Source organism: Brienomyrus brachyistius, chromosome 20, assembly GCF_023856365.1.
Source record: "Brienomyrus brachyistius isolate T26 chromosome 20, BBRACH_0.4, whole genome shotgun sequence".
In the NCBI taxonomy this organism is placed as follows: Eukaryota; Metazoa; Chordata; class Actinopteri; order Osteoglossiformes; family Mormyridae; genus Brienomyrus; species Brienomyrus brachyistius.
The window spans coordinates 17146344-17160174 of NC_064552.1; the positions used below are offsets into that span (position 1 = coordinate 17146344).

The 13831-nt window shown below is 44.6% G+C and overlaps 1 protein-coding gene across 10 annotated transcripts in view; it reads left to right on the plus strand.

Annotated features, from left to right (window-relative positions):
* The window catches only part of LOC125715410 (zinc finger protein 239-like), a 253618-nt gene that overhangs the window by 15927 nt on the left and 223860 nt on the right, over window positions 1-13831 (plus strand). For 4 of the 10 annotated variants that reach the window (XM_048986861.1, XM_048986867.1, XM_048986857.1 and 1 more), the window contains exon 1: window positions 8474-8486. The exons of 4 other annotated variants lie outside the window; for them this stretch is intronic. The gene's annotated coding sequence lies outside the window, so the exon portion shown is untranslated. Of the gene's footprint in view, window positions 1-7985; window positions 8125-8473; window positions 8487-13831 lie in introns of those variants that run through there. 2 more of the 10 variants (XM_048986860.1, XM_048986855.1) reach the window with 1 other exon arrangement.

Consider the following 13831-nt stretch of genomic DNA (forward strand, 5'->3'; position numbering starts at 1 on the left):
ACCGTCAAGCTGAAGAAGGAGTCCTATCGGGCCTTTTTGGCCTGTGGGTCTCCAGATGCAGCTGACGGCTACCGGCAGGCCAAGCGGGATGTGGCTTTGGCGGTTGCTGAGGCAAAAACTCGGGTGTGGGAGGAGTTTGGCGAGGCCATGGAGAACGACTTCCGTACGGCTTCGAGGAGATTCTGGTCCGCCATCCGGCGGCTCCGGGCGGGAAAGCGGTGCAGCATCAACACTATTTATGGTGGGGATGGTGCGCTGCTGACCTCAACTCGGGACGTCTTGGGTCGGTGGAAGGAATACTTCGAAGACCTCCTCAATCCCACCGACACGCCTTCCGATATGGAAGCAGAGTGTGGGGACTTGGGGGTGGACTCGCCTATTTCTGGGGCGGAGGTCACTGAGGTGGTCAAACAGCTCCTCGGTGGCCGGGCCCCGGGGGTGGGTGAGATTCGCCCGGAGTTCCTTAAGGCTCTGGATGCTGTGGGGCTGTCCTGGCTGACACGCATCTGCGGCATCGCGTGGACATCGGGGGCAGTGCCTCAGGACTGGCAGACCGGGGTGGTGGTCCCCCTCTTTAAGAAGGGGGACCGGAGGGTGTGCTCCAACTATCGGGGGATCACACTCCTCAGCCTCCCTGGTAAGGTCTATTCGGGGGTCCTGGAGAGGAGGGTCCGCCGGATTGTCGAGCCTCGGATTCAGGAGGAGCAGTGTGGTTTTCGCCCTGGCCGTGGAACAGTGGACCAGCTCTATACTCTCAGCAGGGTTTTGGAGGGTTCATGGGAGTTTGCCCAACCAGTCTACATGTGTTTTGTGGACTTGGAGAGTGCATTCGACCGTGTCCCTCGGGGAGTCCTGTGGGGAGTGCTCCGGGAGTATGGGGTTCCGGGCCCCCTTTTAAGGGCGGTTCAGTCCCTGTATGACCTGTGCCAGAGCCTGGTCCACATGGGCGGCAATAAGTCGGACTCCATAGCTTTAATGGACAGAATTTCTAGGCGCAGCCAGGGCGTTGAGGGTGTCCGGTTCGGTGACCTCAGGATTAGGTCTCTGCTTTTTGCCGATGATGTGGTTCTGTTGGCCTCATCGGACCGTGACCTTCAGCTCTCACTGGAGCAGTTCGCAGCCGAGTGTGAAGCGGTTGGGATGAGAATCAGCACCTCCAAATCCGAGACCATGGTTCTCAGCCGGAAAAGCGTAGAATGCTCTCTCCGGGTTGGGGATGGGGTCCTCCCCCAAGTGGAGGAGTTTAAGTATCTCGGGATCTTGTTCACGAGTGGGGGAACGATGGAACGGGAGTTCAACGGGCGGATCGGTGCGGCGTCAGCAGTCATGTGGGCGCTGCATCGGTCTGTCATGGTGAAGAGAGAGCTGAGCCAAAAGGCGAAGCTCTCGATTTACCAGTCAATCTACGTTCCTACCCTCACCTATGGTCATGAAAAATAAAAAAACATATGGTTCTGTACTGTGCTTGAATAAAACAGACACATTCCTTAGTGTGTTCTGTCTGTCTAATAGTCTGAAAGGCTGCTGATGGCTGCATATTCACGGCCTGGGGTGGGGGTGGGGGGCAGTCACAATGACATGTGAATGTGTCATTAACTTCTCTGCTTGGCCACAATGAAAAGAGATGTTTGCAGGGGATCAAGGTGAGGTTGTTTTCTTAACATAAGAATACTGAACCAATGGTCAAGCAGGGTGGTGGTAGTATCATGCTGTTTTACTGACAGTACTTTACATTACTACGTTGCACAAAGAGGATGGAATAATGAAGTAGCACTAGATAGATAGATTGGGAATTTTTTTGTCATAGTACCAGACTCAAAAAGAGGAACATAAAAGAAACACAGCATAATCCGTATTTACTGTAACCCTTTGGAGTGTGAGGCCTCTCACCCACTTTCAAAGTAGTCTGACATGCCTTAACATTTTACAGTTTTTCTGAATTGCTAAAACACGTTTCCTAAAATCTCCTCTCCTTTAATCAAACCACTAAGCACAAACCCTAAAATTCAAGCTAAACTCACAAAAAAATGAAAACACTACCAGTCAAAATAGTTTTTGGCATGTAAATTAGAAACTGTAAGACTATAATAAAAAAAAAGTATGGTCGTCTACTATGACTGATAACTAATATGTAACGTTTGCCGTATTCAGTCCTCCAGAAAAGTTACTGGAAAGAACAAAGCCATAAAATGTACCCAAATCACAAAATGGTTTGGAGCGCAAAAACAATTGGTGTGCATCGTTGTCTATGTACTGGGCATCGCAATTCATTAAACACACATCTCATTAGAAATGCCCCACCTTACTTCTGTTAAAAACTGTTAAAGCCATAAAGTTGAATATGAGGCTAACTTAACTGCGGTAACATTAAGGCTGAGGTATACAGTCTGTGTGAATGGTTGCGACAGAGGTGAAAGGCCATGAACAATACTTTTTTCTTTCATTATCGGTAGTCAAACAGTAAAAATAGTAAAACAGGTATAAACAGGCAAAATAAATACAATAAATAGGTGTCAGTAATGACAAAAAATATTAGGGGAACTCAGCAAACCGAGCAAAGTGGCAAACATAGTATGTCTTGATGCAACCGAACCAAACATCAGTGTCAACAATAAATGCACAAAATATAGCCTGCGTGCAATAAACTGTAAGGATGTTATATAAGTTCTTATGTAGTGCTTTTGAATGATTACTTGAATATGATTTGCGAATTGACGGAATACAGGGTTATGCAGGGCCGTGCAGAGATGTTTGAAGGGGCACATAGAACCAAGCTAAATAACGACCCACATTTATCAGGAATCTAATATGGAATTGCATCATACTCACTGTCATCGGGTGAGAACAATGCAAAGCAAACGTAGCTTATGTTTTACCTGATGGGGCACGATGTTGCTGTTGAGGGGTTGCTGCTGCCCCTGCTGCTGATAGTGCTGGACGGCAGGGCTGTGTTGTGCACATACAGTGACGTTTTACACATTCTCCAGAATACTGTACATACTACGGCCACACGTTTGCATCATGGTGCTGATCCAGAATCCTTCCCTTATCATGTATTCATTGTGCTATAATAATAAAGCAATAAGAATAAAAAATATACAATAATGTATTTATGATGATTCAGTTTGCTTGACTATCCACTCTGTGCAAGGCAGCAAGCTTATTAAATGTTTAAATTGTAGTGGTACAATAATTTTGCTTCTGTAAAATCTGCATTTTGTCATATTTGAAATATAAATCTAATACACTCTGTATATAATTATAATTTTCTTTAAAATACAGTGTGTGTTTTTATATCGTAATAGTCCATAATTATGTAGATATGCATGTTAGATAGTTTTTAGTGAAATATAAGCCCTCCAGAAAGGCAGGGGAAAGCCTGGTAACTTACTTTAAAACAAAATATGTTCCCTAAAATGGTGGACAGAGTTAGACCCCTGACACTCTCACCCAGTTAGCTAGCGGCTAATGACCACCACTACTTGTGCAGTTAATAAAAGGACAGGTAATGTTTTGTCGCGCTGTTGCACACTGTGCAGACACAGCATTCTCATTTGTTTCAATTCGTCAGTTGCCACAAGACAATTTAAAGTGTACATAATCACCTAATACTCCTGTCTGCGATAGACAATAGTGTACGCTGTACACCTTTACTGGTTTTTGTTGCATCACTCTGCGTCTCCCAAATAATTTCTGTGTTTCCCCTACAGCTCTGCACCGCCCAGCCAGCAAAAAATGCACATGCTCTTTGCGAGCTTGTTCCCGGCTCGTAACCAGCGCGCTCTGCCGTCAAGGGTGAGCATTGGTTAATGGTCATCATGTGACTGATGCAAGCCAGATATTTTTATTTAGCAAAATTGAGATTAATAGTGGGGCGGCATGGTGGTGCAGTGGTTAGCACTGTTGCCTCACGCCTCTGGGACACGGGTTTGACTCTCCACCTGGATCACATGTGTGTGGAGCTTGCATGTTCTCCCCATGTCATCGTGGGTTTTCCTCCGGGTACCCTGGTTTCCCCCCACAGTCCAAAAACATGCTGAGGCTAATTGGACTTGCTAAATTGCCCGTAGAGATTGAATGGTGTGTGAGTGTGTCCTGCGATGGGCTGGCCCCCCATACTGGGTTGTTGCCAGCCTCATGCCCATTGCATCCGGGATAGGCTCCGGACCCCCCGCAACCCAGTAGGATAAGCAGTTTGGAAAATGGATGGATGGATGATAAAATTAACGTATGCTATTAACGTCTTATAGCATTAAAATACATTATTAACGTCTGTTTCCAATGTTAATAATATGATTTAAATCGATCACCAAAATAATAAGTATATATGTAATGGAGCGTTTGTGTGCCGAGTAGGTATATTCAAACCACTGTGGGGAGTTCGGTTAGAACTCTGATATAACCGCAAACAGAATCTGGATGACTCAAACTTCTTTTAATGAAGACTCTTATTTGCGAGTTTTCGGCAACCGTTATCACTTATTACGTGTAAAATAGTGTGTGGTCTGTGAACATAAATAACATACAGTCGGGCTCGGCTTCACAGGCCATCCATGTGGTGGACACTTCACATGGGTCCATTCGGCTGACGTCATACATATCCAGATGAGCGAGTCCTCGCGTGATGTCATCAACTGGGTTGTCTCCCGCTGTCAGCTCCTGGATCTCCGCAACTCGAGTACCCACAAATACTTTGTCGCGACATGAATCCGACAACACCCATGTAAGGACAGTCAGTGAGTCAGACCACAATGTGCAGCTACGGATGGGAAGGGTTAGTTCAGTGGATATAACCTTGTAAAACTGCGCACCTGTGAGGGCTGCACACAGCTCCAACCGTGGAATGGACTGCTGCTTCTGGGGTGCGACGCGGGAGCGTGCCGCAAGAGAGGAGACCTCAATGTCGCCCCTTTTATCCTCAGTCCTGAGATAAGCAACAGGTCCATATGCCTGCTCTGAGGCATTGCGAAACACATGGATGTCTCTCATACGGCTGGAGATGTCCATTTCTGGGCTGGAGTAACACCTGGGTAATGCTATCTTTTGCAGGTGTTCCAGCTCTGCCTCCCAGGTATGCCGTGAGTGCAGCAGTTCCTCTGGTAGATGGGGATCATCCCACTCCCCTTTCTTGTCCCACAGGCGCTACACAAGTATCTTTGCTTGTGTTGTATAGGGTACTAAGTAGCCAAGAGGGTCATATCAGCTAATAAGAACTTTATATACGTTTCTCATAGTGGCTACGGAATACTCAACATGACAATGCTTCCAAAATTCAGTTCCAAAACATACGTATTTTAAAGTGCGTGTTTATAATTCAACCACATGAATTCAGTTAACTTGATTTAGCTTCAAAATAAATTTGAAAAGAAGAAATTCAGTTGACAATATTCCATGTGTTTTATTCGCATCTTTATTATTCAAGCAGTAATATTCAGTCGTCTTATTTGCGCTTTACAATATTCAGTCCCGTTATTTTCGCTGTTTCAAATACGCTGCCAGAATTTCAGTGGTTTAAAATACGGTCCAAAATTCAACCCACTACATCCAGGACCAGCAGGATGACTAATAGAATGCAGATAGAGTTCGTCTAACTGCTGTCCAAAATGGAGCCAGCGGGAAATACAAGTACTGATTGACTTGGCAGCAGATTTTTGTTGATTGTGTTATTTATGTTTCTTGTCGTTTACTAGTCAATCCGATAACTTATTGCGCCCCCAAGTAATAGGTTTTTATGTAAGTACTTCGCTAGCTGCATTAATTATCACCAAACTTATCTTGCTTAATGTAAGATGCCTGCGGGCACCTACAAGGTCCGTTAGCTTGCAAGCTGGCCAGCTAGGTAGTTGGGATGGGATAGTACTCGACTTGGAGACTGACAGGGCCGCAATGTCTGCGATGACACCAGAAGGGACCTTAAAAGGACTTTTTGAAAGTATGATATGCCTAATTAATTAAGGAAAAGACGGTGAAGATGAAACGGCATCCGACTGGGCTGGGCCGTAAAATATCGTGTCGTGTTTATGAACATTCATATTGTCATCAGTGTATAGTTGTCAGGATTCGCGGGTGCGGACGGGTAGGCAGGCAGGGAAGAACGAAATAGGTAGCCGAAAGTCGGGGAAAACTGGGGATTTATTAAGGGGAAGACGGCTACGGGGAGACCAGGACATCGGAACGCTACTAACATCAATGATGGACAAAAGGCAGGGCAAGACGTGGACTGATATCCATATCCTCTTCTCATGACTAGCATTAACTGTTTTGACTGTTTGGACGTCTTTCTTCATCTCCTGAATTTCTTGAAAAAGAAATTCGGACTGCTCTTTTAGAGCTTCAATAGACTCTGTATTCTTTGTTATAACTGTGCAAGACTATTGGTACTTTAATTTTGATTGCTATCATTCTCATGATATTTTCCTGCAGCTCAGATAAACTAGGTTCACCTTTTCCTTTTTTAGGGAGTGCTGGTGACTGTGACGCCTGACTCGTCCGCTCCTCATGTGTGCCACGCCCCCTGATTACCCATGTGTGCTTCCCCGATTGTTTCCAGCCCTGTCCGGTTATGTTGCCCTGCTTTATTGTATTTAAGTCCTGGTCTCCTCTGTTTCCATGTCTGTCATTGATGGTTGTTTCGTGGTGTTTTTTAGTGGATGTCCGTGCCTGTCCCTATTAAACCCTCATTTGCCCCGATTCCTGCCTGGCTGCCTGTTTTTGGATCGCTCGCGCTTCCTGAGCGATCTTCCGTCCGGCTCGTCTCGCCGTTACCGTGACAGAATGACAGACCGAAAGAAAAAGAGGAAGCAGAGGAAAGGAAAGCCCCAGCCGGAGCCCATCAGCCTGGGCACGTGCTCCCTCGCCCACTCCTGGCCTCTCGGAGAGGAAGAGAGAGAGGAGCTCGTCCGGGCCTCCGTTCCTGAACCGCTCCCCATGGGAGCCTACTACCTGGCGAGGCTCGGGGCTTCCAGCGAGGACGAGGAGGACACACCCTTCTCGTTCCCTGAACTAGAGCCGATCACTCTGGACCAGCTACCGCCCCTGAGCCGGTATAATTACCGACCCGAGCGTATGGCGAATTGGGGGGGTTTTAGGGCTGTCAGGGACTCGATCCCTCGAGTACCCCGGGTCCCAAAGAGGACCGCGCCCGTATCCCCTTCCCGGGACTTCCCAGTCCCGCCACCGCCGGTTGTCCCTCCAGAGGCGCCTCGCTCATCCCTGCCAGAGGCAGTGACCACTCTGGCAGGCAGGTTTTTCGCCCTCCAAGGGCTCAAAGGTAGATGTTGCTAATGACTAAGGGTTATCAAAGCCAAAGTTGCTTAGGTAAACATTGTCAAGTAGGTATTAGGTGAGAAAACCAAAAGATCTTGATTCAGCCCCACAAACACACGAATGCACCGGCCGCCATCTTAAACCTCCCCCCTTTGAAAAATATACACTGCTTAAAAAAATTTAAGGAACAATTTTTAATCAGAGTATAGCATCAAGTCTATTAAACTTCTGGGATATTGATCTGGTCAGTTAAGTAGCAGAGGGGGTTGGGTCAGTGATGGTCTGGGGAGGCATATTCATGGAGGGCTGCACAGACCTCTACAGGCTAGACAATGGCACCTTGACTGCCATTAGGTATCAGGATGAAATCCTTGAACCCACTGTCAGACCTTACGTTGGTGCAGTGGGTCCTAGGTTCTTCCCGGTGCACGACAATGCTTATTCTCATTCGGCTAAACAAGGGATCTGGCTTTATGATACAAGCCCCGGAAAGCGTCAGATAGCTTGAATGAGGCATATGTGACCCTCAGTAAATCCATCCAATTTACCCAAAATTGTTTGTATATTTCTAATATACTGTTTAAAAGATTATGCGGAAGTTGCTGTATTTGCATTTGGTACTGTATTTGTAACGCAGTTGTCTCACGGGCGACCTTGTTTGCTGCCCTCCAATCAGGATGCGGCGCGCGGAGCGAGCGAATTCAAAAGGAAGTGGAGGCGCCGCCATTATTCCATCAGGCTGCAGCGGTCAGCAGATATTACAGTCGCGGTTTTAATTATGGCTGAAAGCGACGCAGGACAATATCGTTAAGGGAAACCACTTTCTAGTTACTAACAAGAGGAAGCATCTGCGGCACGGTAAGGCGTTTGTGGGGAATAGGTTCGTAGCTGTGACTGCTAATGTACCGAGCTAGTTGTTTTGGACATGGTTTTAAATGCTCGTATTGCAAGAAGACATACACATGGGGTAATATGGGTATTCGAGCGATCGAGACAAATCGTGCATCAGGGAAACACAAACGCTATGAGTCCTCAAAGACGACTTCAATGCCCATCCAGAACTACGTTCAGTGTGGGTCTAGTCCGCCAGATACTGCTTTGGAAGTTCAAACCACCGCCGAAGTTACAGCTTTGGAGGTATTGTGTTCGACATCTTTTTCTGAGTTTTCAACAAGAGCAACACTTACAGTACGACCGAAGTGCTTTAGTCTCTATACGCGGTGAGCCAACATCATTTGTACAGAGCCAATAGTGAAATACACACAGTGTTTCGATCGATGTTCCCGGATTCAGTCATAGTAAAGTTGTTCACCTGCGGGAGGGATAAGACCGCATATATATCTATATTAGTATTACACCGTTCGTCCATCGTGAGCTAAGGTCAGCTGTGAATGAGGACAGCTTTGTAATTATGTTCGAGATAATGTTCGAATGTAGCCCATCTTTTAATAATAATTGTGTATATGCTTTTTTTTTTTCTTTTTGAGGTCTTGTGTCTTAATTGTGATGTTGAAGTCTGTGCAGCAACCCTGTTAAAAGTACTCAAGTCTCACTACTTTAGTGAGAGTAAAGGAGTATCCAGAACAAAAGAGTACTGGAGTAGCGTGTTGGTTTGCTAAATCGGAAAATTAACAAACCCTCAGTTGCGGGCTTTTCCGATCAACAGTACAGACAATTAAAGAACCGAATCTAAAATTAAAATATTCTCTCCAAATAAAACAAACATAATGTGCGCAAATAAAAGACCATATGATTCGTTCGATTATCTCTCAGAACTTGGAAATTCCAAATTGAGTGACATCACGTCCGACAATCTCCCGTTCGAGCTACAGTGCCACAACTCGGGAACAAACTTGGCTGCCTCCATGAATACGCTGCTGTGTGATGTTGCTTTATATTTCAGCAGTTTTGGAGTAAGATTATTATTTCCGAGAGACAAACACACAAGAAACAGGAACTAGTCAAACCACATTAAAAGCTTTATAAAGTATTTTGGTACATTCATAGCGATATTCTTTTTTTGAGAAGCAAGCGAAATATAAACAAACCAAAAAACCCAACAAGTCTGGTAAAATTCTGATATTGCATGCTAGGATACTGTTTACGGTAACGATATGGTATTCTCTAAATCGATCATGTGCAATTACATTTATTAATAATTATAAACATTTTTAAGATTTGTAAAATAGAATTACTGATGTAAGTCATCATTTTAGGAGATTTGAACATCCATGTTGACTCCCCCACTTGTCGCCTTGCTGCTGAGTTTCTTCAATTGCTCGACTGCTTTAATTTAAAACAACTTGTTGATGTCCCTACACACAACAGGGGGCACACCTTGGACCTGGTCATCACAAACTCTGCTTCTCTCACTAACTTGCAGGTGTATGACCTAGGCGTCTCCGACCACAAGGTAATTTCTATGGAGTTGCCATCTCCTTCTAGCCTCACCAAGCCTGAACACAATATCTGCTTTAGGAACCTCAAAAACATCAACCCAGAACACGTGGCAGCAGACCTTCAGCATCTTTCCACAAATTTTTCATCAGCTAATGAAGCAGTGGACTACTATAACAGCCATCTGAGTAGCCTTCTGGACCACCATGCCCCTGTTAAAACCAGAGCTGTGACCTTCTCATGCTCAGCGCCCTGGTTCACAGATGGGCTTCGGAAAATGAAGACAGCAGGTCGGATCCTTGAGCGGCGCTGTAAAGCATCTGGCCTTACCGTTCACAAGCAAGCCTACCGGGAGCACCAACAAAAATATTCGAAATCTCTCATAGAGGCAAGGTCGAAATTTTTTTCTGATGCCATCAGAAATAGTGCGGGAAATTCCAAACAGCTTTTCTCCACTGTTAACCATCTCCTCGAACCGCAACGCCTCCTCCCACTTACTGGCACCACAGCAGAGCAGTGCAACCATTTCATGGATTATTTCACATCCAAAATTGCACATATTCGCTCTGCCCTTTCCGGTCCTCAGATCCAAACCATTTCCTCAACATGTGCTATTTCTCAGCGCCTAAACTGCTTTTCTCTGGCTTCATCAGAAGAGGTGCAAAACATCATCAGGAAGATGAAACCCTCCACCTGTGCCTTAGACCCTTTCCCAACTTCCCTGGTGCAGACCCATATCACTATCTTAAGTCCCCTCTCTTCAAACTGGTCATATCCCATCTGTCTTAAAAAAAGCCATTATAAGACCACTTCTCAAAAAACACAACACAGTCCTTTCCAATTATAGGCCCATCTCAAATCTCCCATTCATATCCAAAGTGATTGAGAAAGTAGTTGCCATCCAGCTGCATAACCACCTGAAACTCAACAACCTCTATGAAAAATTCCAATCTGGTTTCCGGACAAACCACGGTACAGAAACTGCACTCGTAAGAGTCACAAATGATCTCCTGATGTCATCCGATGCTGGCTCTTCCTCCTTGCTTATTCTCCTGGACATATCTGCTGCATTTGATACAGTTGACCATGACATCTTATTAAATCGACTACATTCCACCTTTGGACTCACTGACATTGCCCTCAGCTGGTTTCAATCATACCTCGCAAACCGGATAGAGTACCTTGCTATGGGTGACTCCACCTCAAAGCCAGACACAGTCTCCTGTGGCGTTCCCCAGGGGTCAGTTCTTGGCCCCATGCTCTTCATTCTTTACTTTTCTCCGCTCGGTCAGGTCATCAGCCGCCATGGATTTTCCTTTCACTGTTACGCCGACGATACACAGCTTTATGTAAATGCCACAGCTGCAACGCCACTCTCATCATCCCCATCTCAACTCACCGTCTGTCTGGAGGAGATAAAGGTTTGGATGGATCACAATTTCCTTCAGCTCAACAGTTCCAAAACCGAGGCCATTCTGGTTGGCACCCCTCACCAGATAAAATCATCACCCATAACCAGTATCATCTTCTCTGGCTCTAATATGTCTCTCTCATCAACAGTCACAAATCTTGGCGTAAAAATGGATCCCCAACTCACCTTTGAATCCCATATCAACCATCTCTGTAAAACCTCCTCCTACCATCTCCGGAACATTTCCAAACTCCGCCCCATTCTCTCCCTATCTGATGCTGAAAAGCTGGTCCATGCCTTTATCTCCTCTAGACTGGACTACTGTAATGCACTTCTCTTTGGGATACCTAGCAAGAGCCTGCAGAGGCTCCAATACATTCAAAACTCTGCAGCAAGGATCCTGATGAGAGTGCGAAAACATGAGCACATCACTCCCATTCTTCACTCACTTCATTGGCTTCCCGTCTCCGCCAGGATTGAGTATAAGGTTTTGCTTCTTACACACCAATGCGTCCATGGACATGCCTCTCCCCCCTACCTCAAAGAACTTATCAACCCACAACGCGCAACACGTTCCCTCCGTTCTACGCAGGCTAACCACCTCCACAAACCAAGAACCAATCTGAAGACTGTGGGAGATAGGGCTTTCTGTGCTGCTGCTCCACGCCTATGGAATGCCCTCCCTGACTTCCTGAGGGCACCACAACCCACTGACTGTTTTAAAAAGCATCTAAATCCATTTTCTTTTTAACAAAACCTTTGGTTCTTCTACTTATAGGTTTTAAATTTGTTTACTTTTAAACTATTTATTTCGTCTCTTTTTATTTTAACTTGTAGCCCTTTGAGATCCTGGGATGTAAAGGGCATTATAAATAAAATGTAGTATTATTATTATTATTATTATTATTATTATGTGTGTAAACCGCCATGCTGAAATAACGTCACAATCTCGGATATCTCAGATAGGAAAATTCTGTCCAACTTCAACGTCAGAAAGGAGGCATGTTTCCGATGGGATTTTTTTCATCCGAGTTCCGCCTAAGAGAGAGAATCGAACGCAGGTATATTATCTTTTTTAATAATCAAAAAACAACCACGGTACACCCATTAGGGAGATTTCATTGGCTTACAGCTCGTGCGGTTATGAACTGCATGTGAGATATGTGGAAGGCAGGGCTAGCAGGCAGGAGATGGATGTCACTCTTCTCAGTGTAGAGAATAATAAACGGTATAGGAGAACTCCTTAGCTATAAGTACCACTACAGTGTCAGAATGTTAAGTGGTTCTTTTTATAATTAAACATGTGCTCCATCAGTCATGTTTCTGTTGACGATCTTGGATATTTGTGCCGACGTCTTGCAGAAGAAAGTTTTAATATGTTGCCCAAAGTTAGGAATACTCCGTAATTTGTGTTTGCTTACATGTATGTACTCTAATTGTTTAGAAGTTGGAGTTTTGTTTAAATGTAAAATGCCTTATATTGGGTAAAAAAAAAATCACGTGATTAGGGCTGCAACGATTCGAGTAACTCGAATAACTCGATTACTAAAAATCTCGATGCAAATTCTTTGCTTCGATGCTTCGTGTAATCGGGACAACTATGTGCTGCTTAGTGATCAGCGTGTTTCACTCGGAGGATTAATACTGTCGCACAGTGCTTATTCTGCATTACGTGTAGCAGGGTTGATTTGATGGCGCAATGGAGGAAGACGGGGAAAATAGCGAGGACAGTCAGAGAAAAAGACGAAAAATGTCTGTCTAAAGTTTGGGAACATTTCAAACAAAAGAAAAGCGAAAATACTGTACAGTGTGTCCATTGTAAAACCGAATTAGTTTACCACAATAGCACAACGTCAATGATTCAACATCTCAACAGAAAGCACCCAGTCTATGGAACCAGTCCACAGAGCGGAACCAGTATACAAAGTAAGCGTGAAAAGTATAACAAGATTCAGCCTAAGCAGCCCCTAGTTTTCCTCAGTAAAAACACTGTTAACACAACAGCAGTCAAAATGATGCTGTCGTAGTTTAACACGGAGCTGGAGCCTGTCTGTACACTAAGAGCAAAGAGACGGTTCCATTACAGAGATGGCGAACTCGGGTGGAGTGAAAGAAAACAACAGCAGTGCTTGCAATCGCTACTAAACCTTTACTGGTAAAGAGCTGGTGAGAGTCCGTAATCAAACCAGCTGTTAAGCTGAAAGGTGAAGAAAAGCCATGTTTTCAGCTTCATTAGTTGGAGTGATACCTGCAGCATGCAGGGGTGAGTAAAGGGAAGCATGGGGTTTACACAACTAGATCTATTTCAAGGCTTTAGTAATATTATTTTGCAGATTTAGATTAATATGAATAGTATTACATAATTATGATATAAATATAACATAAAAATTACCCCCTGACAGCCTTGGGTTAGTGAAACTGAGACACTGAATTATCCAACCGCCACATGCTCCTTTAAAGGCTCACACACACACACTCATTCTGTAACACACTTAAACACACACAGATCTTACTCACATTCACTTACACGCACAAACATTCACTCATTCAGGAGATACAATCCTGTCAGGACTTTTTTACGCCTCCTACAAATGTACAAGAACAGAGAGTAAAGGCCATTTTAATTCATGCCTTAAAGATATATGTATACCTTTTCTCAGTAATTTTGACATTTTATTTTTGCATTTAAGAAAGTGTTTTCTTTTAAAAAGCAAAACAAATATGTCCATAAATGCACTAAAAGGGTTTAGTTCTTTT